Source organism: Camponotus vicinus, unplaced genomic scaffold, assembly GCF_025532165.1.
Source record: "Camponotus vicinus isolate PSW18456_S1 unplaced genomic scaffold, iyCamVici1.0 SCAF_11, whole genome shotgun sequence".
NCBI lineage: Eukaryota > Metazoa > Arthropoda > Insecta > Hymenoptera > Formicidae > Camponotus > Camponotus vicinus.
The window spans coordinates 11,261,162-11,286,672 of record NW_028141947.1 but is presented as its reverse complement, the minus strand read 5'-3'; the positions used below and the strand labels follow the sequence as shown (position 1 = coordinate 11,286,672).

At 28.1% G+C, this 25,511-nt stretch overlaps 1 long non-coding RNA gene across 1 annotated transcript; it reads left to right on the top strand.

The window, feature by feature from the left end:
* The first annotated feature begins 7,693 nt into the window (after positions 1-7,693).
* LOC145962126 (uncharacterized) lies at positions 7,694-10,317 on the top strand. The gene is made up of 4 exons (XR_014435820.1): positions 7,694-8,249; positions 8,670-8,739; positions 9,026-9,095; positions 10,199-10,317. It is a non-coding gene; the product is annotated as an uncharacterized LOC145962126 (long non-coding RNA).
* The last annotated feature ends 15,194 nt before the right edge of the window (positions 10,318-25,511 follow it).

The following is a 25,511-nucleotide window of genomic DNA, read 5'->3' as shown; positions in this document are numbered from 1 at the left end:
CCAGAATTTACATTTGGGCAGGATATACATATACAGATTAGATTAATATACATATTATGTTGTACTGTCAATTTTTGCCGGCATTTATTAAAATAAAAATAAACTTCTACGAGATAGTGATTAAAATGAACATAAGTAGTTACAAAATATTAAAATATAGTATTTAAATAAATATAAGCAATAACCAGCAATTATTAAATTAAATATACAATCGATACTCATATAAATTACAATTGCATCTTTCGAGAGCGATAGTTATGTTATGTTAAATTCTGTGATACCCGGTATAAATTCTGTCCAGTTATAAATGGTTGCCTTTGTTTTACATTTTATCATATGAGATATGGCCGTGTTAGCAGTCTAATATAATATAGAGAAATTTGTAATTTGGCTTTATTTCAGTTTAAAAAATTAAATTGAATTTATTTTTAAAAATGCTAAAAAAATGAAAATATTTAAATTATTAATTCAAATTATTAAAATTATTTTCAGGAATACTAAAAGAATTTGCAAAATTATTAATGTTTAAGAAGATTGTAAATTGCGTAAATACATTCTTATGTAAATTACACGAAAAATTATCCAAAGTAAACGTATAATGATTATATAATAGTAATTCATTAAATTAACATATTTATTTTTATAGTATATATTCTTTAAATATTCATAAAAGAGTAACCATATTTATATTTTCATATCAAAGAGTCATTAATAAATTCGCCACATTTGAAAAAGAGAGATAAAACGTTGTGTCAGTGTGAGACTTCATCAAAAACTGAATATGTTAAATCAAAAAATAATAAACTACACGACCTTTATTATTTTGTCGTAGATGTTGTTTAAGCTATCCGTGTCCTTCTGTAGGTTGATTGAATTATTGAATTTTTTAATATAAAACATTTCAGCAATTTCTCTCTTTCGCACGTATTTCTCATTGTGTAATATATTAGGTTTCGTCCAGTCAAATTCGTGTCCTGATTCTAATTTATGTTTACTTATAACGGAATGATTCGTTTCATGCAATTTTATATTACTAGAATGCTCTTTCACTCGAGTACGTAAATGCCTTTTTGTTTGCCCAATATACACAATTACAATATGACACATTACAATATGACAATATGACACATTACAATTTTTGCAATTTAATTTATATACAACATTTGTTTTATCGTTATTATGTAAAATATCCTTGCCACGTTTTATTAAGATATTTAGCAGATATGGTGATGGACGATCTGGAGACACAATGTTTAAATTCTTTGAATTTTACTGTTCCCATTTATTATAGATTTGTAGACGATGTTTTTGCCATAGTGCCACGTACAAAAATAGACGAGATTTTAACGACTTTTAATAATTACCACCAACGCTTGAAATTCACTTATGAAATTGAAGTTAATTCGTCTATTAGTTTTTTAAATGCAACTGTTATTCGGTTCGACAACAGACTTATTACTAACTGGTATAGAAAACCTACTTGGTCTGGGAGGTATATAAACTACCATTCCAACCACCCGTTGAAATATAAAATTAATACTATTTATAATTTAGTTGACTATGCAATTTTATTATCTAATGACAGTTTCCAACAAAAAAACATTGAGTTAGTACATGATATTTTACTCAACAACTGTTTCCCTGAACATATCATAAAACGACACATACAAAAAAGAATTAATTTTTTAAATAAGCGTGACCACAACAAGAACGTTGACGCAAATCTTATACATTTCGACAGGACATCTTTTATTTCATTACCATACGTTAAAGATGTGAGTCATGACTTGTGCCGTTTATTGCGAGGCAGTGGCTTTAACGTCGTCTATAAAATAACAAAAAAACTAAATACCTTAATAAAACGTGGCAAGGATATTTTACATAATAACGATAAAACAAATGTTGTATATAAATTAAATTGCAAAAATTGTAATGTGTCATATATTGGGCAAACAAAAAGGCATTTACGTACTCGAGTGAAAGAGCATTCTAGTAATATAAAATTGCATGAAACGAATCATTCCGTTATAAGTAAACATAAATTAGAATCAGGACACGAATTTGACTGGACGAAACCTAATATATTACACAATGAGAAATACGTGCGAAAGAGAGAAATTGCTGAAATGTTTTATATTAAAAAATTCAATAATTCAATCAACCTACAGAAGGACACGGATAGCTTAAACAACATCTACGACAAAATAATAAAGGTCGTGTAGTTTATTATTCTTTGATTTAACATATTCAGTTTTTGACGAAGTCTCACACTGACACAACGTTTTATCTCTCTTTTTCAAATGTGGCAAGACGTTAATGATCTTGTAACTGTGATATGTGGAGTTTACAAAATTAAGATTTACATTGTTATACTCTTTTATCTGAACCGTATGTACTCAAATTGTTCACAGTAAATTCATGTCTATTGCTGTTTTTATTCAAACCGTTAAAAATCTAATTATCAATTTCATTATTCCAGTGTATACTTGAAAAGGACCACAACCATATGGTCGAAACGTCGTAATTTTTAATAAATAAACAAGAATTTTGGCTAGTTTTGGTCGATTATATATATTTTTTAATGATCCTTTAAATAGTATATTTTGAAGAAAAAGTTTCTTCTTTTCTTATTAAGTGTTCTTCTATTATTATTTTTGTTAATATTAATATTGCCTTTGAAGAAAACTTAATAGTAAAACATTGAACATAAAAATTGAACCATGTTAATAGAAAAATATTAATTTATTAAATGGCAATTTTAAATTATAATCTGTTTGTATCTGTGGCGATTTTTTTAACACAGCATATGGTTACGGACGAATATGTTTTATTAATTAATTTTTAATTTCATTTTTGGTTTTTTTTGAGAAATCATTTCTAGGTATTGGACATCCCACCATTCCAGGTCATCAATATTAATTCTTAAATATAATTCGTTAGATATCTGTATACATGTATAATAAAATATATGCGTAATATGTGACATATTATTTAAAAACTTTTCTATTGTTAATATATTATATTATTAATGTACATAAATGTGTAACATGAAATGTATAAGTACTAAAAAATTCCAGGCAAATCAAATGGGTATCCTGATATCTGTAAGATATTGAGACATATTAAAATATCTAAATGTTATAGAAAAATCCAAAATGGATAATTATTTATTTAATAAATAAATATAAATATGTAAATATGATTTTTTTTAAATCTTGCTGATATTGGGTTCGATTTGTCTCGAACAGTTGGTACCCGAGAATTATTGTATTTGTACATTTAACAAGCAATAAATGCGCATATATTTCATTATCCTTAAATATACTCGTTCGTAACCATATTTTCATAAAAATAATTATATTCATAATTATTTTTCAATAAAAAATAAATTCAATATTAATTTATTTTCAATTTTTCATAAATATATGAGATATTTCTGAATAATGGAAGAACGTTTTCTCGCGTAAATTTTGATCTTATGAATTGAAGATGAAAATGATATTTGTCGTTGATGACATTGAAATATTAAAATCATTGCTATTGGGAACAGTTCGGAAGATTCAAGATTTGTTCCATCCTGTAGCGGGACTCTAATCGTTAATAAGTTTTGTAACTGAAAATCGAGAATCGAGTATCGCTTAGTTAATCATCTGATTTAAAAATTTTGAATAAATTTTGTGTTGTACGCATTTCAGACATTTTCGTGCAATTCTATAAATAATAGATAAGATATTTATATAATTTATAAATATTTTTATATATGTAATAATATTGTATTTTATAAATTATATATTATATTAGTAATTCTATATTGTTATATATATTCTATATATATTATTCATAATATAGAGTTAGATAGTAATAATGTATAGTATTCCATAATTATTAAATTGTATATTACATACTTATTCTATATTGTAAAATAAAGAGAATATATATTACATATATATCCTCTTTATTTTACAATATAGAATAACTTGTATATAAATATAATAATTATAATAAAAATTTTTCCTCCTTGATGGTATCTCCTTAACGAAGGCATTTGCCGGGTGAGGAGGTTTGAATATTTTAATGATCCGGAGATCTATGCCGGCGGTAACATAAGCTGGTATTCATACAGTGTCTATTCTTATATTTAATCATATTAAATATCTTAGATCGCGTCTTAAGATTATGTTCGACAAATAGTAGTATAACACATTTCCAAATTTTATTTATGATCTTAAATATAAAACCATGAATACCGGTGGTAGTTACCGGTAGGGTCACCCATGTCGGACAGGTCGAAGGGGAAGAGTCAGACTAAGAGAGATACACAAAAATACATATATATTATATATAATATTTTTAAATAAATCAGAAGTAAAAGAAATAGCAATTGAGAGAGTAGAAAAAAGATTTTGTGTGATTTGAACACTTTTTAAGAATTCCTAACTATATATATATAAATGGCTAGAAGATATTAATCATCACGATAAACATCATAAGAAGAAAGAAACACGACAAGTGCCTATGGTCTTGAGAATGCAACAATCCATAACAATCTAAAGATTCAAAGAAGAGGATGCGTTGAATAAAAATGCACAGTACGAACGAAAAAACAGCTTGCAATTATATACGATCCGTTAATAATAATATTTTTTAATTATGTTACATTTTATAATTTAGTAATATTTTGCTATTATAGAAACTATAGTAAAATATTATAAAATATGTTTGCTATATAGAGTGGAACTTTCGAAAATCTTATATAAAGGAAAAAGCATTTGAGATATTTTGCAATGTCTGTATTTTTGGAGCATTTTTGGAGCTTTATATACTGATACCTCAAAAGAATCATTTTGACAAATTCTATATATGCATTACTAATTAAAATCTAATTACTTAAAAAAATTGATGAATATTAAAGCTCAATTTACGGCTAAGTATTGTTAGTAATTGATATTATATAATACAGTACTTAAAATTATTTTAATATATAATTCTCTCTTCCTCTCTCTCTCTCCCTTAAAAAAATTCATTTTAATCTTTTATCTATATAATAGTTAAGACATATATTATACACAGAAAAAAATTATTAATCAAAAATTATTAACTTGACTAAATGTATTTATTTCGTTATCGTTTCTTTAGCCTGACAGTGAAATCGCATGATCGAGTAATTAACAAAAAGATTCGTGATACATCAATCGTATAATAAATTAATAATTTAAAATACTTCTCTACATTAGTTTAATATATCGCGTAAATATATATGTAATAATATATAAAATATTTTTGTAACAAATTAATAATAATACCGCGTTCGATCTTTGCAACATATAACGCATTGATATTTAAAAGTGTTATGGTTCTTATCATTCGCGCAATGATACTTGAACAGAAAAATGACGCGAGAAGCTCCGTCAAATTCCTTTTCTAAACGCGATTAATTTGATAAGTACATTGAGAAATAATTTGATATGATTAATACTTAATTTCATATATGTTAAATAATACGTAAAATTACGTCGCGACGATAGATCTCAAAATGCATATTTCACGATGTATACAATTTAATTGAGAATCAATTAAGTGATACAAATCCAAAACATCAAATAATCATTTCGATTATTGCGATCTTTACGGGCAATAATTATTATTTTAATACTTAAAGTCAAATATATTTCATCCGTGTTACTTTACCATTTTACTTGACAATCTAAATATAATTTGGATTATGAGGGAACACGAAATAAAATAATCGAATTATAAATGCAAATAATTAGCATAACGAAAGACTTCATGATGAATAGTTTAATAAATAATCAATTAATCTTAATCAGTAAATTGAAATACTTCTATAATTTAATATTCCGCGCGCGAATATTTTATATTACAGAAAATATTTCGGCAACGAGAGAATTATCAATAACACCGTGTTCGACCTTGATAAACAGTATCGCACGCTGTTGTTAATACGTTACACGGCTTTATTATCATTCGCACAGTAACCTTGGGTAATAAAGTAGGAATGTGAGAGACGTTTCACATATTATCAAATTCTTTCTTTACATAGTCGAACTTGGCGATATAAATAGTACCGTGATAATGTTTCTGACTTACGATCATTCGCTCAGTGGCTCTTGAGCAGTGAAGTAGTGATGTGAGACGTTCCATATATTATCAAATTCTTCCTTTACATAGTCGAACTTGGCGATATAAACAGTACCGTGGTAATGTTTCTGACTTACGATCATTCGCTCAGTGGCTCTTGAGCAGTGAAGTAGTGATGTGAGACGTTCCATATATTATCAAATTCTTCCTTTACATAGTCAACCTTGGCGATATAAACAGTACCGCGGTAATGTTTCTGACTTATGATCATTCGCTCAGTGGCTCTTGAGCAGTGAAGTAGTGATATGAGACGTTCCATATATTATCAAATTCTTTCTCTAAACACAATTACAAGTACAACGAGGAACTTTTCGTGTATGAGTGTAAGTGCAACGAGGAATTCAAATGAGTGTAACGAGGATTGAAGTGCCACGAGGAAAGGGAGAAGAAAGTAAAAGAAAAAAGAAGATTTTGGAAATGAATGGATCAATAAGAGATATGATGTAAGTCATTAATATAAATTATTTATCACATTCGTTATTTATTATATTGTTGCGTCCCCGCGTCCCTGGATGTATTCGCCACCCGTTGAATTCTTTCGGCGGGAAGTACGTCGACGGAACAAGATCGTTTCCGCGCGCGTTGTCAAGATGTTGTTATAAACAACGACTGTCAGAGAGTCTGAGCCCAGCTGTCAAGCTGTGCGGACGCGTGTCTATCTGTAATCCGTTTTACGATTATTCTGAATTCTTGTATGTTACTCGTGGTTATTAAAGTTCTTGTGTACCTTAAACCGCGTTATTATTTACTGGGCGATCGTCAGCGTGTGCCGATCGATTGTGTCGCGCGCGTTCGATATATATCGTTTCGCGGACGCAACAATATATAAATTATTTACCAATAGTATATATTGTTGTATAACAACGATGGTCAGCTGAGGATAGCTGTCAAGCTATTCTTCCGGACGCGTTTTACATTATCGGTCGTTATCGCGAGATTTCCCGTGTTATTATTTGTTGTTTGTGTATTCTGTGTTTCTAATTAAAATTCTTAATTTCCGTTAAGAGTGTCTTGTTATTTTACGCGGTACGCGAGTGCCCGATTATGTTGAACGCGCTCCGATATCTCGAAGTCGCCACCGCGAACGTAACAATATATTCAAAATTTACATATTTCTTGTTTGTTTTTATTTCTTTAATTGTGATTCAATAGTGATTTTAAATTGTAACGTAGAAAAAATAAAAAAAAATAGAAACTTTTTTATTTATCATATTTTTAAAAGTTTATATCTAAGAAATATAAATTATTTTGTAATTATGCAATTTATAACATAAAAATATATCTATTTAAAAGTAAAAATGTAAAAGTTAATTCCGCACAATAATTAGTTTTAAAATTAATTATTTTGAACATTGTTTTATATAATAGATTTTCTCTTATCTTTTATATTTTTATTTATCGTTTATATTTGCAAATTAAAATTCATATAGTATATTACAAAATAAATTATATATTATATTATATATAAAATTATATATAATATAACCCTCCCATGGGGTACACCTTGTCGCGGTGGGAGGGCTTAGTACTTGGATGGTGCCTTGAGGTTTATCTTAAATTTTTCTATTTATGATAAATCTTAAGGTGCCTGAATGGGAAGCTAAGTACCCTTTTGCGTCGTCGGTGCCGTCAACGTGTCGCGGACGGCAAGTGCTTCGTTACCGCGTTTTCGCGTTGTAATATTCTCGCGTCGTCGCGTTTTCGCGGAACTTTTGGACTTTTTCATATAAAAATCCCAATTTCATTTATTGTCACGAGTCTCTACTTCCGATGCCAATTAACTGGGATGTTTCACCGAGTTTGCACATGTTGCTATGCAACGTACACTCGCGCCTTGTGCATCGCGGCACTTGATGATGCCGGCCGCGCAGAACGTATGTCCAGTACAAAATGTACATGGGCGCGCGGGTTCGAGCTTCGCATCGAAATAGTGCGGACACCGTTAAGTATCGCGCGTAAAATAGAGGAAATAGCGATATAAAAATATCGCTCGTGAGTGCGGGAGTGCCGTTGAAAGTATCGCGCGTTAACAACATCAGAGAAGGAGGAGGCCTGGGAGAAACATCAGGCACCGATAAAGCAACTCTATGGTAAATAAATTATCGCTTATATATAATTTATTAATTGCGTACGCGAGATTTAAATTAAGTAATTAATCGCGTAATTTAACTTTTTATTTACATGACTTAAACAAGAGAAAAAGTGAGAAATTTTTACATGAAAACTGTAATCTAAAAGCTTTTACTTTCGAATAGCTTTTAATAGAATTATTAAATCATTAAACTTATTAAAAAGAATTATAATTTGTTAATAGAATTATAATTATAAATTTATTAATAGAAATATCAAATTATTAGTTAATAGTAGAATATTTTTCAAAATTTATAAAATTGTTTATCTGCTTATTGTTATATGAGTCGGATATAAAATTAAATGCATATAATAATAATTTTTTGAAATGTTAATTTTTTGACCGTGACTACAATTGGAATCTTCTTTGTATGTTACAGATCAATGAACTATTGTGAGATGAGGAGGAGGCCTGGGAGAGACATCTTGCATCGGCGAAGCAACTTGATGGTGAATATTTATTATTTGTATATCAATTGTTATAAATCGCACAATAATTCGTTCTTATAATTTAAAGGAATTAAAGAAAAAATTAAAGAAAAAGATTTTTATAAAAATCATATATAAAAATTTCTATTTAAAAAATAATTTCAAACTTTATAAATTCTTCCCATACGTGTTTATATCTGCTTATTATTTTACACACCGGATATGAAATTCCGCACAATAATAATTTTTTGAAATATTGATTGTATTTTGAGCTGTTATAAATGAATTTTATATTTGCATGTTACAGATGTAGTTTCAATAACGACTATTCCGTAACTTCGATAACGACAACTCCGCTGTTGCACATCACTGGCCCCGTGAGTGACAAAAATTTTTATTTAATTTTAATGTAACGGATCCATAGAGATTGCAGATGTAGATTGTAGATAAATCCGTTGCCTTATGGATGAGCTAGGATAGTTTAAATTAAATAACTTTTAATAGATTCGTTCGAAATGTAATGCATCCATCGCGAAAATATATTGCAGTATTTTAATTATAAAGAAAGAAGATCGAGAAAAGATTATTTTTGTATAAATTTTATTTAATTTTTTGAAAAGAACACTAAAAATTTTATCAATTACATCTGATCCTAATTTATTCTTATAACGCGCATTTATCTTATTCACTTATCCTATTTCTAATATCTTATAGCTCATTCATTATAGAATTTGTTGTAGGTATTGTTTAAGCTTAATATAAAGCCAAATTAATCATTAATGAAATAACTTGTAACATGATAAATGGAATATGATTAATGTTTTACACATATTAATTTTATATTTTATTATAAATTATGTATTACTATAAAAAATTTATTATTTATATATATTATTATAATATTAATCAATTTTTATTGGTAATCTGGACAGAGGCTTCTATATTATCAGAATTTTATATATTATACTAGGCTGCTAATAGCTGAAACCAGGATAATCATTTACAATTGGGCAGGATATACAGATTAGATTAATATATACATATTGTGTCGTATTTCAATTTGCCGGCATTTATTAAAATAAATATAAACTGCTACAAGATAATGACAAAAATAAATATAAGCAGTTATAAAATATTAAAATATAGTATTAAAATAAATATAAGCTATAACCAGCAATTATTAAAATAAGAAGCGTAAAATATACAAGCAATAATCATATAAATTACAATTGCATCTTTCGAGAGTGACAGTGTTATGTTAAATTCTGTAATACTCGGCATAAATTCTGCCCAATTATAAACGTTTGCCATTGTTTTACATTTTATCATATGAGATATGACCGTGTTAGCAGTCTAATACAATATACAGAAATTTATAATTTGGCTTTATTTCAGTTTAAGAAATTAAATTGAATTTATATTTAAAACCGTTTTAAAAATGAAATTTAAATTATTAAAATTATTTTTATTTTTTTTTCAGAAATATTAAAAAACTGGATAATTATTAGTATTTAAGAAATATTATAACATATTTATATTGTAAATAGTTATAAATATATTTTAATTATAATATTGATATTATAATTGTAAAATACAATATAATTATAAACTAAACTATAATTAATTTAGCTATAATTATATTACATGAAATTGTATTTTACAATTATAAATTACATGAATATATTTACATGAATTCTTGTGTAAATTACACGAAAAATGATCCAAAGTATACGTATAATAATTATATAATAGTAATTCATTAAATTAACATATTTGATTCTATATATTTTTTGAAATAATCATAAAAAAGTAACTGTTTGTATTTTCATATCAAAGAGTCATTAATAAATTCGGAAAATTTTTATATATAAATTTTAGATATATATGTATAATTTTATATATTTTGTATTTCATAAATATTTGATTAGAAACTTTACAAATATTGCTAATTTTCGTGACGGTATTAAATATAAAAAAATGTAAAAATTCGATGTTAAATTAATGATTAAATATAAGCATCACAAAATTTGACGAACGCTTTCGTTATAGAATCGCGGCTCAATTATTATAAATTTAATGATACGCTTTTCGTTAGATTTATCTATTTATGAATTCCATATCGCGCGGAACTGAATATTCATGAAATAAATTATGATAGCGAAAATACCGTGATCTTTCCGCGTTCTTTTCGCGTTTTTAGAAGAGATTGCAGTTTTAATAAAGGATCTTATTGCCGTCCCTCTCAAATAATATTCTTAAATATTGCTAATTAAAAATAAAAAAATATCGAATAAGAGTATAAAGAGTCGATGTTAAGTTAGCGATTAAGTATTAGCTTCACAAAATTTAACGATCGCCTTCGATATTATAGAATCGCGAGTTAATTATTATGAATTTAATAATTTATTTTTTCAGTTATTATATTGGTACATTTACGAATTTCGTGCCGGAAAATATTCATTAATAAATTAATAAATTACTGTTGTGAAAACACCGTGTTTTTCCCTCGTTCTTTTCGCGTTCTTAGACGAAATTGCCATTTTAATAAAGGATCTTATCGCTGTCCCTTTCGTGAAACAATATTCCTGAATATTGCGCTAATTAAATAAAAGAAATATGTAATAAGAGTGTGAAGATTCGATGTGTTAAGTCAACGATTAAATATTAGCTTCATAAAATTAAACGATCACCTTCGATATTATAGAATCGCGAGTTAATTATTATGAATTTCAAAATTTGTTTCTTTGGTTATATTTGTGTATTTACGAATTTCGTATCGGAAAATATTAATAAATAAATTAATAAATTACGGTTGCGAAAACACCGTGTTTTTCCCTCGTTCTTTTTGCGTTCTTAGACGAGATTATCGTTTTAATAAAAGAGCTATCGTTGTTCTTTTCGTTAGGTAAACGTTAATGAAAGTTACGTGGCTCGTACCACCGAGGAGTCGAAACGATTTTCATTATGGAGAATTATTTCTTATCGGTTTTTGTAAGATCCATTCGCGACGTCTAATTCGGTGCTCCGTTGAAAATTGGGAATTTTTATTGTAAGATTGGACCTAATCCCAGGTTTTCCTGGCAATTTCCAACAGCAATGATTTCGGTAGTCATTCAACGACGAATGCCATACGCTTCTTTAAAGTCGAATTAATTTAAATAATATATATTTAGATGTGAGAGAAATGCATCTATTCCTTTCTTCTCGTTAAAAATGTTCTGTCATTATTAGGATTAGTATTATTATTGTCTAATGCCAGAAAGATTTAATAGTAGATTAAATATGGATATAGCGTTGTGTATAAATTTTTATTTTTCAAGTAATTTCATATTGTAATAGTTTCTATTAACTGTTTGATAAAAATGATTACGAACGAATATATTTTATTATTAATTATTAATTATTTTTAGGTACTGGGGATATTAATATTAGTTTTTAGTTTCTTTTAAGAAACTATTTGCAGGTATTGGACATCCATCGCCATTTTAGAATATTAGTTTTTAGATATATACCATTTTATATATATGTATAATAAAATACATGCACAAATTAACGTATCCAAAATATTTTTATAATTTTTATTAATATTATATATTATATATACGCGAAATTATACATGAATGTTACATAAAATGTGCGAATACTTAAAAATTTTGAGACGAATCGAATGGGTACCTCTATATCAGCAAGATATCGATTAAAAGAAAAAAAATTATTAATTTAATCGTTATAAGAATAAGAATCTAGAGAATGAATCTAGAATTAATTATATATTTAAAATTATTTGATTTATTTTATTTTACACACTATTCGAATTGAAATTTTTTAAATCTTGCTGTTATCGGGTTCGATTCGTCTCGCGCGCGCAAACGGTACCCCAAAATTATTGTGTTCGCACATTTAACACAAACTCCAATGATGCATGGATTTTATTATTTATAAATATAATCGTTCGTAATCACATTTCTATAAAAAAAATTGTTATATCCATTTAATTTTCAATAAAGAAATATATTTCCTAATGATGAAAGAACATGTTTCCTGACGTGCATATCAATTTCGTGAATTGAAGACAATGACGAGGGATAATTGTCGTTGATTGATTACTGAAATCATTGCTATTGGGAATAGTCCGGAAGATCCGGGATTCGTTCCCTCCTACAATGAAGTTCTCGACGTTCAATGGATCACTTAACTTTTCTTCGCAGATTGATCTTGCGAAATTTGATGAGAAACAAGATGTTAATCGTTCTCCATTTTTAAGATCGCTCCTCTTTTTATCGGTCATCCGCGTATCAAATGGCGAATCGAATTATATTATAAGAATTATGCGTAATCGTATATGTTGAATATCATAGATTTATTTATTCGTTGCGTTTTATCACGAATTTTAAATCGCGATTTATCTTATAAAGATTCGCAAATGACTCGGATAGTGAGAAGTATATTTGCAAACATTATAGACATCAAATTGTCGAAATATCTTCGTATTTATGATAATAATTATATCGCGCAATCGGATATTCCGAATATTATCGATTTATTTATTTGTCGCGTTTTCTCGGGAATTTTAAATCGTGATTTATCTTATAATTTAATCGTTGACGTATACATCGTACCTTTGTTTATCCTTCCACGTCTTTGAATATTGTTTTTAATAGTCCGCGCAAAATGCGCTAATAGTGCGAATATTTTTTGCTACTATTTAAAAGACGATCGATAATTTTATTAATGAATGTTTTAATCGCGATTATTTACAAATTGTGATAATTTGAGTGATAATAATATATCGCGCACGCGTCTTGATGATTTCGATTATCATATTATAAAAATTTTCCATTTTATCTTATTTAAATAATCATACGCGAGGTAGGATATGTATCTTATTCGACGGCGTTCATATAAAATTGCGTGTTAATCGCAAATAAATCGGATAGTGAATTTTATATTCGCAAATATTACAGACCTCGAATGTCTGTCGAAATATATCTTCGCACTTATATGTGACAGCATAATTATATTGCGCGCGTGTCTATTGAGAACTTCGCAATTATTATATTATAAAAATTATACGTGTCGAATATTTCGTGTATTACCAATTTATTTATTCGTCGCGTTTTCTCGCGAATTTTAAATCGCGATTTATCTAACTTAATCGCTGACTTACATCGAAACTTCGTCTATCTTTCCACGTCTTTGAATATTGTTTTTTATAATCTGCGCTAGTAGTGCAAATATTTTTTTCTACTATTTAAATAGACGATAATTTTATTCATGATTAATCGCGACTGTTTAAATCATTATATAAATCTTATTAAACTCTACTAATACATCGACAGTTAGAGATGTAGTTAGATAGTAAAATTATTGGAGAGGGACTTTGATAAAATCATTCGTTCCGTTATTCTCTATTAAGTGTGGCGAACAACGCGATTTTTTAATTATATGTTAATTATATTTAAAATTGTAAAGTCTTAAGATTTATTTTATTTCATTTAACTAATCATGCGCGAGATGCAATATGTATTTTCAATATGTATTTTTTCAATCGCGACATTTATATAAAATAGCGTATTAATCGCAAATAAATTCGCAAATATTACAGACCTTAAATGCTGTCGAAATATCTTCGCACTTGTGTGTGATAGTAATTATATCGCGCGTGTCTATAGCGGCTCCGATTATATTATAAAAATTATACATATCGCAATCGAATATTCCGAATATTGTCGATTTATTTATTTGTCGCGTCTTCTCGCGGATTGTAAATCGTGATTTATCTTCTAAAGATTCGCAAATAAATCAGACAATAAATTCTATATTCGCAAATATTATAGATCTCAAATATCTCGAAATATCTTCGTGTTTGTTTGATAATAATTAAGTCGCGCGCTGTCTATCGACGGTTTCAATTTTCATATTATACAAAAATTATGCGTATCGTAATCGAAAATCCTAATATTATCGATTTATTTATTCATTATTTTTTCTCGCGAATTTGAAATCGTCATTTATCTTGTATTTTAATCATTGATTTACAATCGAAGCTTGCTCTATCTTTTCGCGTTTTGAATATTGATAACCTACATAAAATGCGCCAGTAATGCAAATACTTTTTTCTACAATCGAAAAAACGATCAATAATTTTATTAATGACTCTTTTGATCATGATTATTTACGTTTAAACGTTATTTATATAAAACTAATTTCTATTCTTAAATTCTATTATTGTATGTCAATTATTAATAATAAATATCGCGTAATTCATCATTGCTAATCAGTCTTGTTTGGACTATGTAGAAATTTTTAATAAATTTTATATTATTCATATATTTTGCATACTTTCGTGTAATCCTTTGTAATAAATTAAAATTATTTTTAAAAAATTAAATTAAATTTAGTTTTAAAAAAGTTTAAAAAATGAAATTTACATTATCAAAATTATTTTCAAGAAGATTAAACAAATTGTATAATTATAAATGTTCAAGATATATTTTAAAAATTAGAAATATATATGTGTAAATTAATATATAGCTATAATATTAAGTCCAAATATTAATGCTATTAATATCAAATTATTTATGTTATTAAACATTTGAATAAATCGAGTACATATATTTGATATTGATAACATCATAAATTGTATTTTGTAAATTGTAATTTGTAAGTAGTAAATTGTATTTTGTAAATTGTAAATAGTTATAATTGTATATTAATTATAATCTAATATTGATATTTTTAATTATTGACATAGTTTTGTATAAAATACAATTATAACTATAATTATATTACATGAAATTGTATTTACGATTGTAAATTACGTGAATACATTCTTATGTAAATTACATGAAAAATTATCGAAAGTATACGTATAACGATTATATAATATTAATGTAAAAATTCGATGCTAAATTAATGATCGAATATAAGTTTTACAAAATTTGACGAACGCCTTCGTTTTAGAATCGCGAGTCAATTATTATAAATTTAATGATATGCTTTCCGTTAGATTTATTTATTTATAAATTCCATATCGCGCGGAACTAAATACTCGTATTCATAAAATAAATGAATAAATTATGATTGCGAAAATACCGTGCTTTTTCCGCATTCTTTCCGCGTCGTTATCGCGTTCTTATACAAAATTATTGTTTTAACAAAAGAATTTTATCACTGTCCCTCTCGTTAGAATATTCCTAAATATTGCTAATTAAATATAAAGAAATATCGAATAAGAGTGTGAAGATTCGATGTGACAAGTCAACGATTAAATATTAGCTTCACAAAATTTATCGCGATCACCTTCGCTATTAAAGAATCGCGAGTTAATTATTATAAATTTAATAATTTGTTTCTTCAGTTATATTTGTATTTACGAATTTCGTATCGGAAAATATTCATAAATAAATTAATAAATTACGGTTGCCAAAACACGGTGTTTTTCCCGCGTTCTTTTCGCGTTCATAGACGAGATTGTCGTTGTCCCTTTCGTTAAATAAACGTTAATGAAAGTTGCGTGGCTCGTACCGCCGACGAGTCAAAACGATTTTCATCATGGAGAATTATTTCTCATCGGTTCTTGTGAGATCCATTCGCGACGTCTAGTTCGGTGCCCTGTTAAAAATTGGGCATTTTTATTGTAAGATCCCATAATGCTCTTTTAATGCGTTGAACGCACATTGTGTCGTCGACTTTCCGTCGTCGGTGCCGTCAACGTGTCGCGGACGGCGGCATTTCGTTACCGCGTTTCCGCGTTGGAGTATTATCGCGTCGTCGCGTTTTCGCGGAACTTTTGGACTTTTTCATATAAAATCCCAATTTCATTTATTGTCACGAGTCTCTACTTCCGATGCCAATTAACTGGGATGTTTCACCGAGTTTGCACACGTTGTTATGCAACGTACACTCGCGCCTTGTGCATCGCGGCACTTGGTGATGCCGGCCGCGCAGAACGTATGTCCAGTACAAAATGTACATGGGCGCGCGGGTTCGAGCTTCGCGCTCGATCGGCTTAGTGATGGTCACGCTCTACTTCGTCAAGTGATTCGGCCCGAATTGTCTAGGACTCGATCGATTGTTCGGAATGGTCGTTAATGGGTCCCTTCTTTTTGCTCGTCTACAGCCACACGCCCAGCGTGTGTTAACCCTGTCGAGGAGTCGAGTGGATTCCCCTAGGCACGATTTTCGCTCGGTAAAAGGGGTTGCCTCCCCATTTTCTAAATTGCTGAATGTTAGCATTTAAAAAATGTGGGTATCCTCTTCTTTTACCGTCTACTAGCCTTGTGTACTGCGCTAGTGATATAGCATCCGTGCGGGTCACCTGAAATCGTGCTTAGCGGGTCCAGGTTCGATACGAGATAGGATAATTATGCGCGAAAAAGAGCTGGTGAACTTCATTTTCCTCTATTTCCGTCAATCGTTTCGTCTTCTTTCCAGTTTGGGCCTAGTCCTTGCTCGTTGTATCGTTGCATTCCCGACCGGTTGGCTCGAAGCTGATTTTAGTAAGTGAAATGGGATTTTCGCTCGTACCGAAACCGGGAATGCTGTCCAAAGTATATACATATTAAGTATATACATCGCGCGATCAAATATAAAAATTATATGTATCGTGAACAAATATTCCGCATATTATCGACTTATTTATTCGTCGCGTTTTCTCGTGATTTCAAATCATGATTTATCTTATAAAGATTCGCAAATGACTCGGACAGTGAGTACTATATTCGTAAACATTACAGACATCAAATTGTCTGTCGAAATATCTTCGCATTTATGTGATAATAATTATATCGCGCGCGATAATAATGTCTATTGAGGGCGCTTTGATTATTATATTATAAAAGATATACATATCGCAATCGGATATTCCGAATACTATCGATTTATTTAGTCGTCGCGTTTTCTCGAGAATTTTAAATCGCGATTTATCTTATAACTTAATATTATCTTAATTTAATCGTTGACTTGTACGTCGAAGCTTTGTCTATCTTTCCACGTGTTTGAATATTGTCTTTTATAGTCTGCGCTAATAGTGCAAATATTTTTCTTTACTATTTAAAAAGACGATAATTTTATTAATGATTAATCGCGATTGTTTAAATCATTATTTAAATCTTATTAAACTCTACTAATACATCGACAGTTAGAGATATAGTTAGATAGTTAAATTATTAGAGAGGGACTTTGATAAAATCATTCGTTCCGTTATTCCCTATTAAACGTGGCGAACAACGCGATTTTTTAATTATATGTTAATTACATTTAAAATATGTAAAGTCTTAAGATTCATTTTATTTCATTTAACTAATTATGCGCGAGATGCAATATTTATTTTCAACATGTATTTTTTCAATCGCGACATTTATATAAAATAGACATTTATATTAATCGCAAATAAATTCGCAAATATTACAGACCTTAAATGTCTGTTGAAATGTCTTCGCACTTGTGTGTGATAGTAATTATATCGCGCGTGTTTATTAGGGCTCCGATTATATTATAAAAATTATACATACCGCAATCAAATATTCCGAATATTGTCGATTTATTTATTTGTCGCGTCTTCTCGGAAATTGTAAATCGCGATATATCTTCTAAATATTCGCAAATATATCAGACAATAAATTCTATATCCGCAAATATTATAGATCTCAAATGTCTCGAAATATTTTCGCATTTGTTTGATAATAATTATGTCGCGCGCTGTCTGTTGGCGGTTTCGATTATCAATTACATAAATTATTCATTATTATTACAAAAATTATGCATATCGTAATCGAATATTCCTAATATTATCGATTTATTTATTCGTTATCGTATTTATCCGTTTTCTCACGAATTTTAAATCGTTATTGATCTTGTATTTTAATGTATTTTGACTTACATCGAAGCTTGATCTATCTTTTCGCGTTTTGAATAAAATTCTATTATGTCGATTAATAATAATAAATATCGCGTAATTCATCATCGCTAATCAGTCTTGTTTGTAGAACTTTTTAATAAATTTTATAGTATACGTATATTTTAAATACTTTCGTGTAATTCTTTGTAATAAATTAAAATTGTTTTTAAAAAATTAAATGTAATTTATTTTTAAAAATATTTTAAACATGAAATTTAAATTATCAGTTATTTTCAAAAAGATAAAACAAATTGCATAATTGTAAATGTTCAAAATATATTTTAACATGTTATATTTTATTTAAAAAATTAAAAATTAAATATATAATTTACACATATATGTGATATATAATATTAAGTCCAAATGTTAATGCTGTCAATATCAAATTATTTATGTTATTAAACATTTGATAATAAAACGAATCCATTTATTTGATATTGATAACATCATAAATTCTATTTTGTAAGTTGTAATTTGTAAGTAGTAAATTGTATTTTATAAATTGTAAATAGTTATAATTGTATATTAATTATAATTTAATATTGATATTTTTAATTATTGATATTTTTGATATTGATATTTAATATTGATATTTTTATTTTATTGAGATAATTGTGTATAAAATACAATTATAACTATAATTATATTATATAAAATTGTATTTAAGATTGTCAATTATATCAATGCATTCTTATGTAAATTACAGGAAAAATGGTCGAAAGTATACGTATAATGGTTATATAATAGTAATTTGTTAAATTAACATATTTGTTTCTATAGTACATATTTTTGAAATATTCATAAAAGAGTAACTATTTATATATTCATATCAAAGAATCATTAATAAATTCGGGAAATTTTTATATGAAATGTAAAAATTCGATGCTAAATTAATGATTAAATGTAAGCTTTATAAAATATGACGAACGTCTTCGTTATAGAATCGCGAGTCAATTATTATAAATTTAATGATATACTTTTCGTTAGATTTATCTATTTATGAATTCCATATTGCGCGGAACTGAATACTCGTCTTCGTAAAATAAATGAATAAATTATGATTACGAAAATACCGTGCATTTCCGCGTTCTTTTCGCGTTGTTTTCGCGTTCTTATACAAAATTATTGTTTTAACAAAAGAATTTTCCCTCTCGTTAGATAATATTCCTAAATATTGCTAATTATATATAAAGAAATATCGAATAAGTGAAGATTCGATGTTATAAGTCAACGATTAAATATTAGCTTCACAGAATTTAACGATCACCTTCGATATTATAAAATCGCGAGTTAATTATTATGAATTTAATAATTTGTTTCTTCGGTTATATTTGTGTATTTACGAATTTCGTATCGGAAAATATTTATAAATAAATTAATAAATTAGGGTTGCGAAAACACCGTGCTTTTCCCTCGTTCTCTTCGCGTTCTTAGACGAGATTATCGTTTTAATAAAAGAGTAATCGTTGTTCTTTTCGTTAGGTAAACGTTAATGAAAGTTGCGTGACTCGTACCACCGAGGAGTCGAAACGATTTTCATCATGGAGAATTATTTCTTATCGGTTTTTGTAAGATCCATTCGCGACGTCTAGTTCGGTGCCCCGTTGAAAATTGGGAATTTTTATTGTAAGATTGGAACTAATCCCAGGTTTTCCTGGCAATTTCCGACAGCAATGATTTCGGTAGTCATTCAACGACGAACGCCATACGCTTCTTTAAAGTCGAATTAATTTAAATAATATATATTTAGATGTGAGAGAAAATGCATCTATTTTTTTCTTCTCGTTAAAAATGTTCTGTCATTATTAGGATTGGTATTATTATTGTCTAATGCCAGAAAGATTTAATAGTAGATTAAATATGGATATAGCGTTGTGTATAAATTTTTATTTTTCAAGTAATTTCATATTGTAATAGTTTTTATTAATTGTTTGATAAAAATGATTACGAACGAATATATTTTATTATTAATTATTAATTATTTCTAGGTACTGGGGATATTAATATTAGTTTTTAGTTTCTTTTAAGAAACTATTTGCAGGTATTGGACATCCATCGCCATTTTAGAATATTAGTTTTTAGATATATACCATTTTATATATATGTATAATAAAATACATGCACAAATTAACGTATCCAAAATATTTTTATAATTTTTATTAATATTATATATTATATATACGCGAAATTATACATGAATGTTACATAAAGTGTGCGAATACTTAAAAATTTTGAGACGAATCGAATGGGTACCCTTATATCAGCAAGATATTGATTAAAAAAAAAAAATTATTAATTTAAACATTATAAGAATAAGAAAATTTTAGAAAATTAATCTAGAATTAATTATATATTTAAAATTATTTGATTTATTTTATTTTGCACACTATTCGAATTGAAATTTTTTAAATCTTGCTGTTATCGGGTTCGATTCGTCTCGCGCGCGCAAACGGTACCCCAAAATTATTGTGTTCGCACATTTAACACAAACTCCAATGGTGCATGGATTTTATTATTTATAAATATAATCGTTCGTAATCACATTTCTATAAAAATTGCTATATCCATTTAATTTTTAATAAAGAAATATATTTCTTAATAATGGAAGAACATGTTTTCTGACGTGAATATCAATTTCGTGAATCGAAGATAATGACGAGGGAATTGTCGTTGATTTATTACTGAAATCATTGCTATTGGGAATAGTCCGGAAGATCCGAGATTCGTTCCCTCCTACAGTGAAGTTCCCGACGTTCAATGGATCACTTAACTTTTTTTCGCAGATTGATCTTGCGAAATCTGATGAGAAACAAGATGCTAATCGTTTTCCATTTTTAAGATCGCTCCTCTTTTTATCGCATATTACCGGTATATCACCCGCGTATTTGATAACTTCGATTATTATATTATAAAAATTATATGCAATTAAATATTTGAAATATTATCGATTTATTTATTCGTCGCGTTTTCTCGTGAATTCAAGTCGCGATTTATCTTATAAAGGATTCGCAAATGAATCGGACAGTGAGTACTATATTCGTAAACATTATAGACATCAAATTGTCTGTCGAAATATTTTCGCATTTATATGATATTAATTATATCGCGCGCGATAATAATGTCTATTGAGGGCGCTTCGATTATTATATTATAAAAGATATACATATCGCAATCGGATATTCCAGATATTATCGATTTAATTATTCGTCGGGAATTTTAAATCGCGATTTATTTTATAATTTAATATTTTATAATTTAATCGTTGACTTACATCGAATCTTTGTCTATCTTTCCACGTCTTTGATTATTGTCTTTAATAGTCCGCGCAAAATGCACCAATAATGCAAATACTTTCTCCTACAATCGAAGAAACGATCAATAATTTTATTAATGACTTTTTTGATCATGATTATTTACGTTTATACGTTATTTATATAAATCTAATTAAATTCTATTAAATTCTATTATTGTATGTCGATTATTAATAATAAATATCGCGTAATTAATCATCACTAATCAGTCTTGTCTAGTCTATATAAAAATTTTTAGTAAATTTTATATTATACGTATACTTTGGACACTTTCGTGTAATTCTGTATAATAAATTTTATTTTGTATTAAATTTCAAATATTTTATATTAAATTTGTATTATATTTTGTAATATACATTGTATATTATATATTTTGTATTAAATTTTGTAATATATTTTGTAATATATTTTGTAATATATATATTTGTAATGTAATTATTTTTATACTACATAATTTAATATTTTGTAATGTGTTTTTTATGTAAATTGCAAATTATAATTATAATTTACGTTGTATACATTATAATTATGTAATATATATTTTATATATGTATTATATTCTCCGTTTGGAAACTCTGTATTAAAAGAAAATAAAAATAAAATAAAAATTTTCCTCCTCAATGTATCTCCCCACCTTAACGAAGACATTTGCTGGGTGAGGAGGTTTCAGTACTCTTATGAACCTGAGAGCTATGCCGGCGGTAACATACGCTGATATTCATATTCTTATATTTAAATTCATTTTAATAATGATCTTAGATCGCGTCTTAAGATTCCGTACAGTTATTAAAATAGTTGTGTAACAATTTCCAACGTATGGGCACACACATACAGGTAAGTACGTATAGGTAAGTAATTTATAAAAATTATTTATCACGTTTATATATTATTTTCAAAATAATGATTTAATTGTTTTATAAATAATCAATTAAATAATCTATAAATATTAAAATTCTTCATTAATATTTCGCGTGTATAATATATAATGCATAGAATATTTCGGCAACGAATTACCAATAATATGTTCAGCTTTGCTGATATAAACAGTAACGCGTTATTGTTTACATATTACAGTCTCGTTGTCGTGTGTGTGTGTGTGTGTGTATAGATGTAAAAATGTTTTAAGGCTTCAAAATTACAGTTATATTAAATTTTAAGATTACCTTTGATTAAATAAATCCCAGTATGGGTCCTAGGTGATTGTGCGAATAGTTCCCAGAGACCGGATATTAGTGTTCAAAGATGAGTCGTCTGAGAGGTTTTTTAGTTGCCCAACACTACCCCATCAGATCCGATCGATGCGCTATAAAGTGTATTTCTCCCTGCGCAAAAAAACAAAATTGAATTAATTAATACATTATTAAAAAACAATCGAATAAATTCAAATAATTAGCTCCGTGATGAATTGTTTAATAAATAATCAAATTTAATCAATAAATTAAAATCTAATAATTTAATATTCCGCTCGTGTATATTTTATAGTATATAAAATATTTCGACGAATTATCAATAACATAATGGTCGACTTTTACAACGTAAACAATAGCGTGCTATTGTTTGTATGTTATGGTTTTGTTATCATTCGCACGGTGATACTCGAGCAATAAAGTGGTACGAAACGCTTCGCATATTATCGAATTTCTTTCTAAATACGATTACGATTAATATCGAAACAATTTGATATAATTATTAATAATTAAAAATTAATTAACTTATGAAAAACGACATAAAATTGTATCGCAGCGATAAATCCTTATCGAATCGTAATCATTAATTACTGCGAATAACAATTGAAACAAAGGATACATAAAAGGGGATAAAAGAATTAATTTTGTTATAATCTTTCGATTATTAATGCTTATTATAATAATTTCTCTAACGGTACTTATTAAAATTAAATAAATTTCGATCAATTTTAAATTTTCTTAATCGGCAATCACTCATAGAATATTTCAACGACGAATTATAACAATAACATAGTATAAGTCGGCCTTGGCGATATAAACAGTATAGCGATAATGTTTATGATACGATCATTCGCACAGTATCCTTGAACAATAAAGTAGTGACGTTTCATATATTATCAAATTCTTCCTTTCCATAGTCAACCTTGGCGATATAAACAGTACCGCGGTAATGTTTCTGACTTACGATCATTCGCTCAGTGGCTCTCGAGCAGTGAGGTAGTGATGTGAGACGTTCCATATATTATCAAATTCTTTCTCTAACGACAATTGCAAGTGCAACGAGAAACTTTTCGTGAGTGAGTGTAAGTGCAACGAGGAGTTCAATCGAGTGTAACGAGGATTAAAGTGCCACGAGGAAAAAGCGAAGAAAGCAAAAGAAAAAAGGAGATCTTGGAAATGGATGGATCAATAAGATATGATGTAAGTCATTAATATTTTAATTATTTATTACATTAATTATTTATTATATTGTTGCGTCCCCGCGTCCCATCCCCTTGGATGTATTCGTCACCCGTTGAATTCTTTCGGCGGGAAGTACGTCGACGGAACAAGATTGTTTCCGCGCGCGTTGTCAAGATGTTATAAACAACGACTGTCAGAGAGTCTGAGCCCAGCTGTCAAACTGTGCGGACGCGCGTCTATCTCTGATCCGTTTTACGATTATTCTGAATTTTTCTGAAGCGTGTGTCGATCGATTGTGTCACATGCGTTCGATATATATCGTTTCGCGGACGCAACAATGTATAAATTATTTATCAATAGTATATATTGTTGTATAACAACGACGGTCAGCTGAGTCGAAGGATAGCTGTCAAGCTATTCTTCCGGACGCGTTTTACATTACGGGTCGTTAACGCGAGATTTCCCCTGTTATTATTTGTTGTTTGTATATTCTGTGTTTCTAATTAAAATTCTTAATTTCCGTTAAGAGTGTCTTGTTATTTTACGCGGTACGCGAGTGCCCGATTGTGTTGAACGCGCTTCGATATCTCGAAGTCGCCGCCGCGGATGTAACAATATATTGAAAATTTATATATTTCTCGTTTGGTTTTATTTCTTTAATTGTGATTCAATAGTGATTTTAAATTGTAATATAGAAAAAATAGTAAAAAATAGAAATTTTTTTATTTATCATATTTTTAAAAGTTTATATCTAAGAAATATAAATTATTTTGTAATATGCAATTTATAACATTAAAATATATCTATTTAAAAGTAAAAATGTAAAAATTAATTGCGCGCAATAATTAGTTTTAAAATCAATTATTTTGAACATTGTTTTATATAATAGATTTTCTCTTATCTTTTATATTTTTATTTATCGTTTATATTTGCGAATTAAAATTTATATAGTATGTTACAAAATAAATTATATATTATATTATATATAAAATTATATATAATATAACCCTCCCATGGGGTACACCTTGTCGCGGTGGGAGGGCTTAGTACTTGGATGGCGCCTTGAGGTTTATCTTAAATTTTTCTATTTATGATAAATCTTAAGGAGCCTGAAGAGGAAGCCAAGTACCCTTTCGCGTCGTCGGTGCCGTCAACGTGCCGCGGACGGCAAGCGCTTCGTTACCGCGTTTTCGCGTTGTAGTATTCTCGCGT